At 43.8% G+C, this 13,977-nt stretch overlaps 1 long non-coding RNA gene across 1 annotated transcript in view; it reads right to left on the bottom strand.

Moving 5' to 3' along the window:
• The window catches only part of LOC149863660 (uncharacterized), a 100,129-nt gene that overhangs the window by 9,928 nt on the left and 76,224 nt on the right, over positions 1-13,977 (bottom strand). The window contains exon 3 of the long non-coding RNA XR_016442639.1: positions 462-595. This is a non-coding gene — a long non-coding RNA (uncharacterized LOC149863660). The remainder of the gene's footprint in view (positions 1-461; positions 596-13,977) is intronic.

The following is a 13,977-nucleotide window of genomic DNA, read 5'->3' as shown; positions in this document are numbered from 1 at the left end:
TTGCTGGAGATGCATCGATTGATGCCTGCCAGAGTATTATTTGCCCTACTGGCAGCAGAGTCGCACTGCCAGCTCATATTCATGCTGTGGTCTATTATTACCCCCGGGTCCCTTTCATTCGTAGTGCTGGCCAAGTTGGCATTGCCAAGCCTGTAGGTGTGCAGGGGATTGTTTGTCCCCAGGTGGAGCACTTTACATTTCTCAGCATTGAACTTTATCTGGTTCTGACTCACCTAACTTGCTAGCCTGTCTAGACACGCTTCCCCATAACTTGGTGACATCTGTGAACTTGGTCAGCGAGCTCTTCACCCCCTTCATCCAAATCATTGATGAAGATGTTGAAAAGTATGGGACTAAACACCAACCCCTGTGGGACGCTGCTGCCCACTTCTTGCTAAGATGACACAGATCCATTCATTAGGACTCTCTGGGTCCTACCCCGCAGCCAGCTTCGTACCTACCTAACCGTCTTGCAGTTAAGCACACTATCTTCCAATTTTCTCATGAGTACATTGTGGGATACCAGAGCAAAGGCTTTTTGGAAGTCAAGGTATACAATATCCACCACTTCTCCCTTATCCAGGTGGTGAGTCACCTGATCGTAAAAGGAGATGAGATTGATTAGACAAGACCTGCCAGCGATGAAGCCACATTGGCTGTCATTCAGAATCCTACCTTCTGCAAGCCTATCGCACATAGAATCCTTAATGAATTTTTTCCAGGATTTCCCCTGGGATAGAAGTTAGGCTAATTGGCCTATAGTTACCCAGGTCCTCCTTCCTCCCCTTCTTGAAGATGGGCATAACATTGGCCCTCTTCCAGTCCTCAGGGACCTCTCCAGAGCACCATGAGTTTTGGAACAGTTTTTGCCAGGGGCTCCGCGATGACGTCTGTAGTAATTCCTCTGTAATACAGCCAAAGAGCCAAGTTCTATCGACATCAGTGCATGGATGTGTCAGGGTAGGGCTCAAGCATCTACAACTGACTAGAACCACTAGCTCATTGGTGATGTGTAGGGGGTGCACACTGGTGCACGTGCACCCCTTGAGATTAGCAGTGCACCCCTGTGATTTGCCACCACTGACCACTGCCAGCGGCACCCATGGGCAGTCACCACTTGCCACCTCCCCACTGCCAGTGGTGTCTGTGGGTGGTCGCCAATTGCCACTGACTGCTGCCAATGCTGCCGGTGGCATCTGCGGGTGGTTGCCAACCACTGGTCAGCACTCACCACACTCTCCCCCGCCACCACTGCTGTGGCCGCCTGTGGGAGTTCCCTACTTGGCCCACCCCCAATACTTCCACAACCGCCTGCAGGAGCTCCCCACTTGCTGCCGCCACAGCCCCACCATCAACCCTGCTGCTGCTGACTGCAGGCGGTTGCCATGCCCCTCCCAGCCTCTAGGGGCAGGCACCGTTCATGCACTAGCTGAAGCCATACTGCATAGAAACAATGCAAGAATCATGAAAACCTCTTTCATCTTAGTCCAGTGGTGTTCGTCAGTCCTAGTCCATGTGTTAGCAGGAGGATTTCATTTGGGAAAGAACACCTGTTAAGCCCATTACCCAGAGCTTAAAGCAAAGTGAGGAGTAGACTCTTGTTCTGGAAGATAGCTTTTCATGGACTTGGTTGACTCACTACAGTACACTTACTTGAAAATATCAGGCTAAAAGGCTGCAATCCCAGGGCTCCCTTGTGCTGCTGTACCCTTTTGCTTTGGAAAAAAACTGAGTGAGCAAATGACTCCTAAAATTGTGCCTGAAAGTCTAGAGACCGCTTTCAGTGAGGGGAATAAATTGGCCCTGACCTTCTGAGGCTACCTTGCTACCAACCAATGTTGGGCTTGTGACTTTAGACAGAACAGTGGATCTTACGGCTGGGCTAATGCTCATGACTAAAACTAGATAGGGCTTTACAGATCAAAATTACTTACTTAGTAAAAATACACAAATTACTTCTATTGGAATGGACCTGAAATGGCACAGGACTCTAAAGCAGCCTCTGGAAAACAGATGTCACATGACATCAGATGGCATGTTTCTCATGGCTGACACCACTCCACAAGTCAGTAACTATGCTCCTCAAGGCTGAAGTAGAGTAGTTTACAAGGGTAGTCCCTGCAGAATGCATTGCTTGCAATATTGCCATTAGATGGTCACAAAAGCCTGACAGCTGTGACAAGGCCCACAGCATTGTCTCACTAAACAAGATGAACTAATTTCTTCTTTAACATCTGATATAATATGGCAGTCCAGAAGCAACTGGGGAAGAAGAAGCAGCCCCATCCTCATGCTGTGAACAAGCTTGACAGAGAAAGGTCAAACAATACAACCCCACGTCATTGCCCTCTGGGATCTCTGAGAGAGGAAAGAATGGAACCACTCAAGATTTCTGTCTGTAAGTTCTTACTAGAACCAATACTGGATTCATTAAGCTCCCAATGACATTTGAAGATCATAATGTAATAGCTGGTGCTGTCTCATGATTTGGACTATTATTTTTTACACAAATGGGACTATCCAGTTTAATATACTATGCAATTGTCCGTGGCATTGAATCATCTTTTAGGAGATCTGATCTGGAAATTACTCTGATATTGAGATCTGAAATTTATAACTTATTCAAGTATTCCATGATCACCCAAATGAACCCATAAATACAGCAGATAAGGTAAAATATTTAAGAATCACCATTTAAAATTCTGCCAAACTTACATATGACAACATTTCATTAACAAGAGACTAGTAGTGTCCATAGATATTTAATAACACAGACTGCACTAAAGATTTGATTTCTACCTCTCTTCCTGAAATACATTTCCTTGCTAGCAAGCCAGGCACCCTAAATAAATCTAAGAGAACTCAGCACAAACTTCCCCTTCTCTTAAAGAGTCTGTTTTTAAAGTGTCAGACCACCACATTAGTAGATACCTTAGTTAGCTTATCTACTGCTGTCAGTTCTTTTCTTTATTGCTATGCAATGAAGTAGGAAGTTGGTCCTACTGAAATCAATGTCATAGCTCCCACTGTCTTTAATGGGACCAGGATTTGGCTTTTAGTAACAAGCTTGTCATTTGACTCCATTCGTTTCCTGGCACAACACTGAAATCTGTCTGTGAAGTAATTTAAGGGCATTCACTCAAAGATTCCAACAGCCAGTGATAAATCTGGTTAAGATACATTTGAATAACATCATGCACACATTGCTTTACACAAGCCATGGAACTGCCGGCACTAACTGAAGCCATCCTGAAGAGCCTTTGTGATGTGAAGTGATATCTGCAAAGGACAGAATCCATTTTGATGCATGGAACAGATCCCAACTTGAGTTTTCAGAACTGACTGATTAAAATTGTAAACTGAGCACTTTTGCTAAAGAGTCACTGGGAAGCAAACATGGAGCCTAGACTGCTAGATTTAATCTTTGAAGTGGAGCCGTTCTTTAAACATTCTTTGGCAATGCGTGGAGGGAAAGATTTGCAGCTGCACCACTGTAATGTGGGGCTCAAATGAAGGAAACTACCTTTCTTCTTCCCCAGTCCTGGGGACAGGTGGGACCCTGTTTGATCACTAATGTAATTTAGAACGGCTTCAGGGCTGTTCTAATTGTGTGATACCACAATAATTGTGTGTCCTTCCCCCAGCCCTGTTTGGGGCTAAAAGGAGCTTTAATGTAAGACTGTATTGACTGCAGAGTCTCCCAAGTAGCTGGCCAATCCAGCTTTATTATTGTTATATGCAGTAATATTTTCAGTTACTGTTACTGGGATGCATATGAGGCCTAGATGTAGATGAAAGCCTCAATATCCTAAGCATGGTGCAAACACAGAATGGATAGATGGCCATTGCCCCAGAGATCTTACAACCTTAGTGCAAGACACAAGGCAACAGCTGGATGCAGACAGATGCAGGAGTCCACGCAACAGTGCTGGTTGGCATGATTGGCTGTGTCAACAGCTGATCAGCGGTGTAACCATTGCCAAGGTCTGTTGGAGGAATCAAAGGAAGAGTTTTAAGGAGGGCTTTGAAAGAGAATACAGATATTATACACAATGTAGCCATTTCAGGGGCCAGTAATCACTGACTAAGCAATACATCTTTCTGAAATTATTTCTGCTTTATTATGGAAAAAACATGGTAACTATGACTTCATGTCTCACACTTTAAGAGGTGCACTCTCAGGCATGTTCGTTTTGTTTTGTTTTGTTTTTTGCATATCCAGACTTCAGTAAATCTGAGCTGCCCTTGTGCTTCAATTCTGACTTGGGGTTAATCTCCAGGTACTAACAATGTAACATCTCCATCCATCAGATACTCTTTTCTATTCTTTCGGCTGTTTTAATTATTCTAATCTGCTATGACAATTTAAGCAAGATACAGCGCAGTTTATGGCCCAATATGTAATGGTCCAGCTGCTATATATGCTGCAATGTATTTTCCTCAGACAGTATGCTACTGCTTTGGGGGTGGGGGGGGTGTTATTGCCCTTCTGTCATGAGAGATTTCAGTGCTCTGATCATTGTATATTTGACAGATTCTTTGTCAATGTCAAGTGTCTTTTGTGGTTAAGCCCATAACGCTAAAACAAAAGGTCTCATAGATATTAGATATATGGTGACATTATGGAATTCACTTGAAGGCAGTAATTTTTTGTCAGCCTATGAAAAGAAAAATGAAGCTAATGGTTAAACCAAAGGAAGATGCAGGATTGTCTTTTTTAGCTATTTTTGTTTATGTCAGAGATTCTGATTGACATCTGGCCTAGCACACCCCTTTATCCATTGATGCTGGTGGCAAGAAATGGAACAAAAAGGAATTACCAACCAAGAAAACACTGACGGGAAAGAAAGGTTTTGGTTTTTTGGGGGGGGGGTTGTTTTGTTTTTTTTGTTTGCTTATTTGCTTTTAAAGTCTCTACTTTCAAACAATATTACTCATAATCACTTTCTCTCCCCCTCTTTCTCTTGTAGGCATGCATGCACACACACCACCTACCATCTAGGATTTTAAGTTTTTGTACCTCTTTCCCCCACCTTTTTGCTTCTTTGAATGGTGTGGTAGTGCTGGTTGGCTAGGATAACAGTCTGTCCAAACAGCGATGTCTGAGGTTGGGGAAAAATTAAATGAAAAATACAATCCACTGCTCTTTAACTATTGGCAAACTGTATTTTTAAAGCCCTTTCATTGTTAATTTTGTTAAAATGTGTTTTTTTCTCTGTCAACCAGTTGCATCATACAGAGCACATGACAAAACCCCAGGGTGTCAGGATGCTCTCCAAGGTACATCCCAGGTTTGTATCAGCTTGTTGGTCCCCCACTCTGCTGAATGGGTATGCCCAAAAAAATAATTTCCCCAGGAATCACAATTTACCACAGGAACTTCAGTAAAGAAACAGAAAAACAAAAGGACTTACTACAAGGAAAAACAAATGGTATATAAAAAAGTGATGGAACACTTTAACAATAGAATATGGTAAAACAAAACTGACAAAATCCCTGCGTTACATTCCAACTACTACCTAGGCCTCAAAAAATCCTGTGATAACCTCCTGGGGTCAACCTCCCCTGAATCACAGCTAGCTCCCTCAACTGGGGAGCACCATTCCCACCCTCTCAACACCTCCAGGTAGTCACTGCCCCCCCACTCCACCTACCTTCAGAGGAGCCAGAGAATCTTTCAGAGTGCTTCTGCCTGTGAATCCCCCTAAAAAGTGATGATGCAGAAGTTAGGCCTTATGGCTATTTCAGACCCATCTGAAATACGGGTTTCCCATAGTGAATAAGGCATCTGCTGCAACATTTTCCTTCCCCTTGATATGGACAGTAATTTCCATATCAAACTCCTGAAGCATTACTCTCCATCTAAGCAACCTAGCATTGGTTCCTTTGTTTTATGGAGCCAGGCCACTGGGGAATGGTCTGTCAGGCCATTAAACCATAGACCACGTAGATAGGGTTTCGTTTTTTTTATAGCCCATATGATGGCATGGCGCTCTTTTTCTATCACTTAGTATCTCTTCTCACATAGAGTTAGTTTTTTACTCAGGAATGTGATGGGGTGTTTTTTACCTCCCTTCCCTGTTTGCAACAGTACAGCCCCTAAATCAGAGGCATCTGTACGTAACTCAAGGGTCTTGTCAATGTCTGGTCCAGCTAGGGCAGGATGCTTTGTAAATACTTCCTTGACGTGCTCAAAACCCCTCTTACAAGCTTCTGACCAAACCACCTTGTCAGGCTTGTGCTTTTTACACAGGTCAGTAATCAGAGCAACAAAACTACTGAATCCTCATATGAACCCTCCAACCCGGTGGTCCAAATATTGCAGCTTGGCTGCACCTACCTTACATTTTTATATTTTGGTAGTTAAACACACCTCCTCAAGTCTCTCTAGTACAGCCTCCACATATCTTAAGTGTTCCTCCCAGCTGCCACTGAAGATGGCAATGTCATCTATATAAGCACAAGCAAAGTCATTTAGTCCTGAAAACACATAGTTAATAAGTCTCCGAAACATCACTCCTAAACTCATGAGTCCAAAAGGTAGTACTTTAAATTCACACAGTCCCATGTCTGTGATTAAAATAGACTTCTGAGTCTTCTCCTCCAAACAGATCTGCCAGTACCCCTTGGTTGAGTCCAGGGTGTTGATATGTTGCACTTTGCATAAAGTGTCCAGTAAATAATCCATCCAGGGCATGGTGGTATACATCAGGTATGGTGATTGCAGTCAACTTTTTGTAGTCTACACAGGGTCTTACACCACCATCTCTTTGGAGCAATAACAACGGGCGATACCCAGAGGCTCTTTGATTCTGTAATAGCCCCGAGCTCTAGCATGCCCTTTACTTCCTCATGGATTTGCTTCTATAAGCTGCTTGAAGTTCAGTATGCCTGACTTTGCAGGAGTTGTCTCTCCTTTATGATGATCCAGTGAACTATTTTTGGTGTCAGTCCTGGCTTGTTTATAAATACATGTTGATGTCTGAGCTACACATTCATCAGCTGTGCCTTGGCATCTGACTAAGCTCATCAAATAGATCAATAATCTCCAGAGGCATTTCCCTTCAGCACTCAGTAAGCAAGTCAGGCAAAGGAGAGATGGGTGTGTCCCCCCTCCCACTGAAATCATCCCCACAACAGCCTTTCTGTTATGCTAAGTTTTCAGACTGCTGATATGTATAGTTTGTGGCCTGGTCAGACCATGAGGTTTTCTCACCTTATATGTGACAGCATTAAGTTTTGATTTCAAAAGGTCTCTCCCATGAGTCCTGCATCTTGTGGTGTTCTACTTGTGACAGGACTAAAGCCAAATGCCCTTTTTCAAACAAGCACTTGTAGATGTTTTTATCACACTGCATTTTTTATTCCCTTGGTTTTTAACTAGATTTTAGTGCACCAGTTATGATTCATCAAAGCCATCATGGCTCTCAGATCATCTCAGAGTCTTTGGACATATTCAGTGACTGATTTACCTTCAAACTCTACACCGCCCCTCCTGCATCTCAGACAAGGTCAAAAGGAGCTTTGACCTTTCAGACATATAATAGGTTGAATGGAGTTGACCCCATGAATTTCTGGGGTACTTTCTGGTAGGCATATAGTACATACAGCAACATCACATCCCTGTCACCAGCCCTCTTAGTTATATACATTTGTAACATAGGCATGAAAGTCACATTAAATCTTTTAACTGAGGTGTTAGACTCTGGGTGGTAGCGTGAATGGCTCTTCAGTGATGGGGAGACAACACAGGAGGGCCTTGTAGAAACCAATAGCCTTCTTTCACCTCTGTCATAAATCATAGGATCTGCAGTAATCTCCTTCATCTGTCAGAATACCCATCCAGTGAAAGTTGGGCTTCTTTCAGTCTGTCCTACGTCCTTTTTGTGCTAAAGTGCCCAGCAAAAGAGGAATCATGGGCTAGCCACAGGAGCTCTGTGCAGTACTTTGCTAGCACCACCGATTGTCTTTGGGTCTCTCCTAGGAGTTCTCTCTTCCTTACCAAGACATTCTTTTACAGCTTTCCATCCTCTCCTATCAAACTCTTAGTGCCCTTTCCTTCACTATTGGCACTCGCAGCCAAGGCTCTCAGGCTGGCCAATGAGAGATATGACTCTTGCTTTTGAATAAAATCTTTTTGGCCTGTAGCTGCATAGGCAGTGTTTTCTGTTATGTTTGTCCAAGGCATTCACAAATAAATGACCCCAGCCATAAGTGTGGGAAAGTGTGCTACCAGAATGGCAGGCACAGAAATCATTGCAAACAAAGTAAAAGTATACATGCATTGACATTAACAAATTCAACAGAGTAACTTTGGATTCACACATGCAGACTCAACACAGTCACCTATCTCATATCTAATATCACACTTTTGAAATGATAGTGATATAACAGACAGACTACAATCCCCTCAGGTGGCTTGCATTGCCTTTCTGGATCATGTTGATCACCTTGACTGCTTTCTAAGGCTGTGTCCAAACGAGTTCTATGTCATGTCTATATTTTCTTCCCGCATAGTGGCTACCACTTCCTGGAACACAATCCTGAGGAGGTGGCCCTCCGTCAGACAGCTCTTCACTGGAAGTAGGTAGCTCAACATTATCAGGTCCTGGCCAGTCAGCATGGCTACTACCTGGTGTGGTATTATTTGCCATTGATGTAGGTTGTAAAACTGATGGCCCAACTTGTGGGGCTCCAACTGTTGCTTCTGTGTGCTGCTCAGCAATCATGCCTGTAGCTTGTAAATGGTTGATGTAGCAGTGCTGAACAATATTAAGTGCCACTTGCACTGCATAGGCATAAATAATCTGTTTGTGCATTCACAACCACAGGCTGCCATTTCTTAAATTCTCAGTAATCATACATCAGTACCTTTTGGCCTACATGTAGGGGCACCTATTCCTCTTGTCAAAGCCTGACTTACTTAGCAATTTCTACCATGTTGTTGCAAGTCTGGCATGGTGGTATGGTGCATAAGTGATATACTGGCATCCAGTGATATGCCAGCATATCACTTCTCCACCATACCACCCAGCCACAATGGACTGGCTGAATGATTTGTACGGTCTTTCAAAAATGCCTTGCTAGCCCTGAAAGAAGAGGCAAGGTCAGTAGAGTAGAAAATGGCCCACTTGTTGCTAGCTTACTGGAATGCAGTGAGTGCTCTCTGGTCATGCTGGATGAACTGAATTGTGGGCCACTATCAGTTGTGTCTTGTTCTGGCAATCCTGCCCTTGCAAACATACTTCTCAATTTTTCTATGGTCTGTGCTGCTGTAATTATTTTCACACAAACAACTTCTGGCCATATGGAACAGGCATTAACCACCATTAGCTACATCATCCCTAGAAATGGTCCTGCCAAATCACTATTTATCTGTCGCCAGGAATTGAACAGCCATTTCCACAGGTGTAATGGGCTGGTTTGGACATCTTCTGTACCTGGTGCCATCCCATACATTCCTTCACAAGGTGTTCTATTTGTTGATCGGTACCTGGCCATCATACAAAGCTTCTGGGGTCCTCATCTTTTCAAGTTCAGGTGCAGCTCTTCTAAAATTCATGTGTGCAGTTTGCTATGTATAAGAACATGAATCCATCACATGACACATCCTTGATGTATAGTACATTCATCTTTGCATGCATAAAAGGGTGCTAAATTAAGACTGTCTGTATATTTCCAACCTTTCAGGCAGACTTCATACACAGGTGCCAGTGTGGAATCTGTGACCAATGCAGATTTTCTCCCATATAAGTATTGGTTACATTTCTTCACTCCTCACCAGACTCAAAGCTTCTTTGTCTATCTGGGCATAATTCTGTTTTGCTGCTGTAAGTGATTGCAGTGCAAACACTAGGGGCAGTTAGTACCATCAGCCATAGTATGTGATGTAATGGCCCCAATGCCATGTGAGAATCCATCACACGCTAGCTTGATAGGTAACAATGGGTTAAAGTGAACTAACATAGTAATAGATGTCACCAGCCTTCAAGGAAAGATTTCTGACATGCATGTGACCAAAGCCATTCACAGTTCATTTGCAGCAAACAATTTAAAGTATACTACACAGTGGCTAGGTTTGGTACAAATCTACTACCATATTCATCAAAACATCCTAATACTTTTTCATATTTCTCAAACGTTCTTAGTCATTTTCACCAGTTACTATGTCATCCAAATAACACCGTGTTCTTGGTAACACTTGATTTCATCCTTGTTGCCAGTTATTATGTTTGTCCAAGGCATTCACAAATAAATTAACCAACCACAAGTGTAGGAAAGAGTACTGTCAGACTGGCAGGCACAGACACAGAATATATTGCAATCATAAAGTAGATGTATACGTGCATTGGCATTAGCAGATTCAACAGAAAGTAACTTTAGAATCACATGTGAAAATTCAATACATTCACATATCTTGCACTTTCCTTTGGGGACACTGTGTCCACAAACTCTCTGTTGGTTGCTATTTAGTTCTACAGTCTCTTTCTCCTCCCCCACACCTCACAAAGGCCTTTGGGGTGGAATGTGTTACTGCATTAATTCTTTTTTGGCATTTTATTTATATCATTTCCCACAAGAATATCTGCATGAAGTTCTTTGACTACTCCTACCTCTAAGGAGATCTCTGTGCCCTCCCATTCCAGCAAAATACAGGCTGCACAGAGCAGAATTTCTATTCCCCACTCTCTGCAAATAACTATCTCCTTCTTGGGAATTAGATCTTCTCTTCTCAACCCCCCACAGACCACTGAGATCTGAGCTCCTGTATCTCTCCACACCGGGCACACTTTGCCATTAACTTTGGCCTGCTTCAGGTCCCATGGTGGGAGTTCACACCACACATACCACACAGACCCCCTACAATAGCTACTGCTCCAACAGCCTGGGGTCAGGGTCTATCCTCTGTCCCCGACAGCATAGGGCCCTAAGGTTTTAAGTATTCAATGGACACACATTTGAAACATTTCTGAAAGCTTATCCTCCCCCCTGCAGGTTTACTAGTGAGTTTGGAGATATAATGGGAGCGTGCTTACCAATGGGTTTTCTCCTCCCATTTTTCCTCCCAGCCCCATGACAGACATCTCACTTATCCTACACCCCTTGGTCCATGGAGTTAGGTTCTAAGCCTGCTTTGCTTCAAGATATAGACCACCCTGCCTTTGGGAGGCTGCAGGGAAGCCATTATTCCACATGTCTTCCTTTACTTCCTTACTAAATAAATTGTAAAGTTGTTCAAGGGCAATTAGATCTAACACTGCTTTCATGTCTCCTACCTCTTTGCTCTTGACCCATTTGTTCAAATAATCACTCGTTTTGTTCAGAGTTCCTATACAATTTACTCCTTCCTGCTTCAGAACACATCTGAATTTCTGCTGGTAAGTGGTGGGGTGGCTGGAACTTGTGTAGCACAGCTCTCTTACAGCAAGTGTAATCTGAAGTTTCATCAGGGTATCAGGTAAGATATTGTGGGTGCATCCAGATAAGAATGGATATTTGGTTCCCCAGGGGTGCACCTTGCACCACTGCTATTTGTCCCTGGGGAACACCCGTGCCATGTATGTTGGCGCATGGCAAGTCACCCCAGGGTAGGGGAGGGGAGCCTGGCCAGCACTGGGCTGGCCCCCAGCAGCCCTACCTGGGGTCCTGGGGGCCTCTGGGACTGCAGCAGCAGTGATCCTGCCGCACTGAGCCCAGCCAGCAGCTGCAGCGCTGCTCCAGGTGGCCCAGCTGAACCTTTGAGCAGTGCATGCTGCCTGTGTGCGCACTGCTCCACTTTTTATTTTCTGTGGGTTATCCGGGAGGCTTAAAAAAACCCATGGAAAAAAAAAAAAGTGGAGCAGCACACACACAGGCAAAGGATGTGAGGTATTTTTCTATGACTGAGCCTTCCTTGTAGCAGGGTTGTATGTTCTTGAAGTCAGCCAGCATAGATGGGGTACCCCGTGTTGGAGAACGACTGGAGTCTCGCAGTTTCTGTAGCTGACTCTCCAACCACTTCTGCTCTATTATCAGCCATGCCAGCTGCAACTGTCTATAACTCTGCTGGCTTGGGCCAGACCTGTCTCAGGAACCCTGTCCTCCTTCAAGTCATATTGAGCTAGTATTGTCCTGAGCATCTTCACAGACTTCCCAGCATGCCTGAACTTCTTTCTAGGCAGATTTTTTTCCCCACAAATCTGTTTTGCTGAGTTCAGTGTAAACTTGTTTAAATCATTCTTTTGCTTGTTGCTGTTCCACACACCAACAGCAACAGTTTCTCAGGGCAGCACTACCACCTAACCCTTAAAAAAATTCCTGTGAAGATCTGGGGTCAACCTCCCTTCAGTCACAGTGAGGTCCCTCCCCTGGGGACCTCCCGGAAAGGGAGCCACCTCCTCCTGGTCACTGCCTCCAGAGCATTCCAGATAGCCTGTCCCCCCACAACGGCAGGGGATCCACAGCCAGAAACAAAAGCACGCAAGAGTGTTTCTGCCTGTGGATCCATGCCAGTACATTGCCCGCTTCTACTGTCCAATGAAATACAGTATATAGCTTTTGAGGAGGGAGTTCTCATACTGAAGTCATGCACTGCCAGGGTTAAAGGAATCATAGAAGTGGGGTTGGAAGGGACCTTATAGATCTTCAAGTCCGACCCCCTGCCAGGGCACGAGGAAAAAAAACTGGGCTCAGATGATCCCAGCCAGGTAGGCATCAAGCCTCCTCTTAAAGACCCCCAGGGTAGGAGCCAGCACCACTTCCCTTGGAAGTTGGTTCCAGATCCTAGCCGCCCTGACCTTGAAGTAGTTCTTAGGGATGTCTAATCTAAACCTCCTCTCCAACAACTTGTGGCCATTATTCCTTGTTATGCCAGGGGGCGCTAGGGGAAACGAGGTCTCTCCCAAACCCTTCTGGTCTCCCCTAGTGAGTTTATAGAGAGTCACCAGGTCCCCCCTGAGCCTTTTCTTGTGAAGGCTGAACAGGTTCAGGTCCCGCAGTCTCTCATTGTAGGGTCTGCCCTGTAAGTCCCCGGATCATGTGGGTGGCCCTCCTCTGGACCCTCTCAATGTTGTCTGCATCCCTCCTGAATATAATGGCCATTTTTGGATGCAATGCCAAACCTTAACATTTGTGAAGACTGAGGTTCTGGAATATCTGAGTCCAGGCTGACTTCTGCAGATGCATCACAGCAAGTGGTTACATGGCATGAGCATACTTTAAGTGCTGTAGTCACAGAGACCTAGTCTAAATTGTGAATGAGTGGCAGGAAATCCTGCTTTCCGTGTCTAACTTTAGCTTGAAATTATTATTTCCACTGTAATGATTATGAAAGAAGATACAAGACAAAAGAGAGGGACACTCCATCAGCAGCTGCCATATATACTGCATTTACAGACTGAAACCATTTCAGTATTTATCTATTCTATTTTTACTTCTTAACACAACTTTAAAGAAGTTGGCACTTTAATGCATTGAACATGTAGGAACTAAAAATGTCCAGATCCTTTTAATAAGGTACCTTTCAGTATTAAACATTGGGGCATATTCTCCTCAGGAAGTACACACTTAACTCACATTAGCATTAATAGCTATGTGCACACACTGAGTGGAGAATATATCTCTCTTTGTCTCTCTGTACAGTGCTCTAAGAAAAACTTTGAAGAAATTGAGAAAAGCAGAAAGAGCACTATATTAATTTTAAGGAGATGAAAGCAGTACATGTCATTCCTAAATTTCATGGAAAATGCACCGTTAGTAACAAAGATGAGTAGAAAATTTGAAAATCATTTTGAGCAACATTAAAATCAGTCTTCCCTGATTTTCTGTTTTCCCCTTCATTTCAAAGCACATACATTAAATTCATTTTATGCTTATAATGTATATAATGATTCTAGACAACATAAGAAGGATACCATGATTTTTCCTATTCCAATGTATAAACTGGCAAGCCAATTTATGCAGCTTAAACCATTGCTAAAAAAGATGCATCAAAAATTG

This window comes from Crocodylus siamensis, chromosome 5 (genome assembly GCF_052110815.1).
Source record: "Crocodylus siamensis isolate JL-2025a chromosome 5, ASM5211081v1, whole genome shotgun sequence".
NCBI classification, from domain to species: Eukaryota; Metazoa; Chordata; order Crocodylia; family Crocodylidae; genus Crocodylus; species Crocodylus siamensis.
Note: the sequence above shows the minus strand (reverse complement) of the source record. Positions and strands in the feature narration are given on the sequence as shown.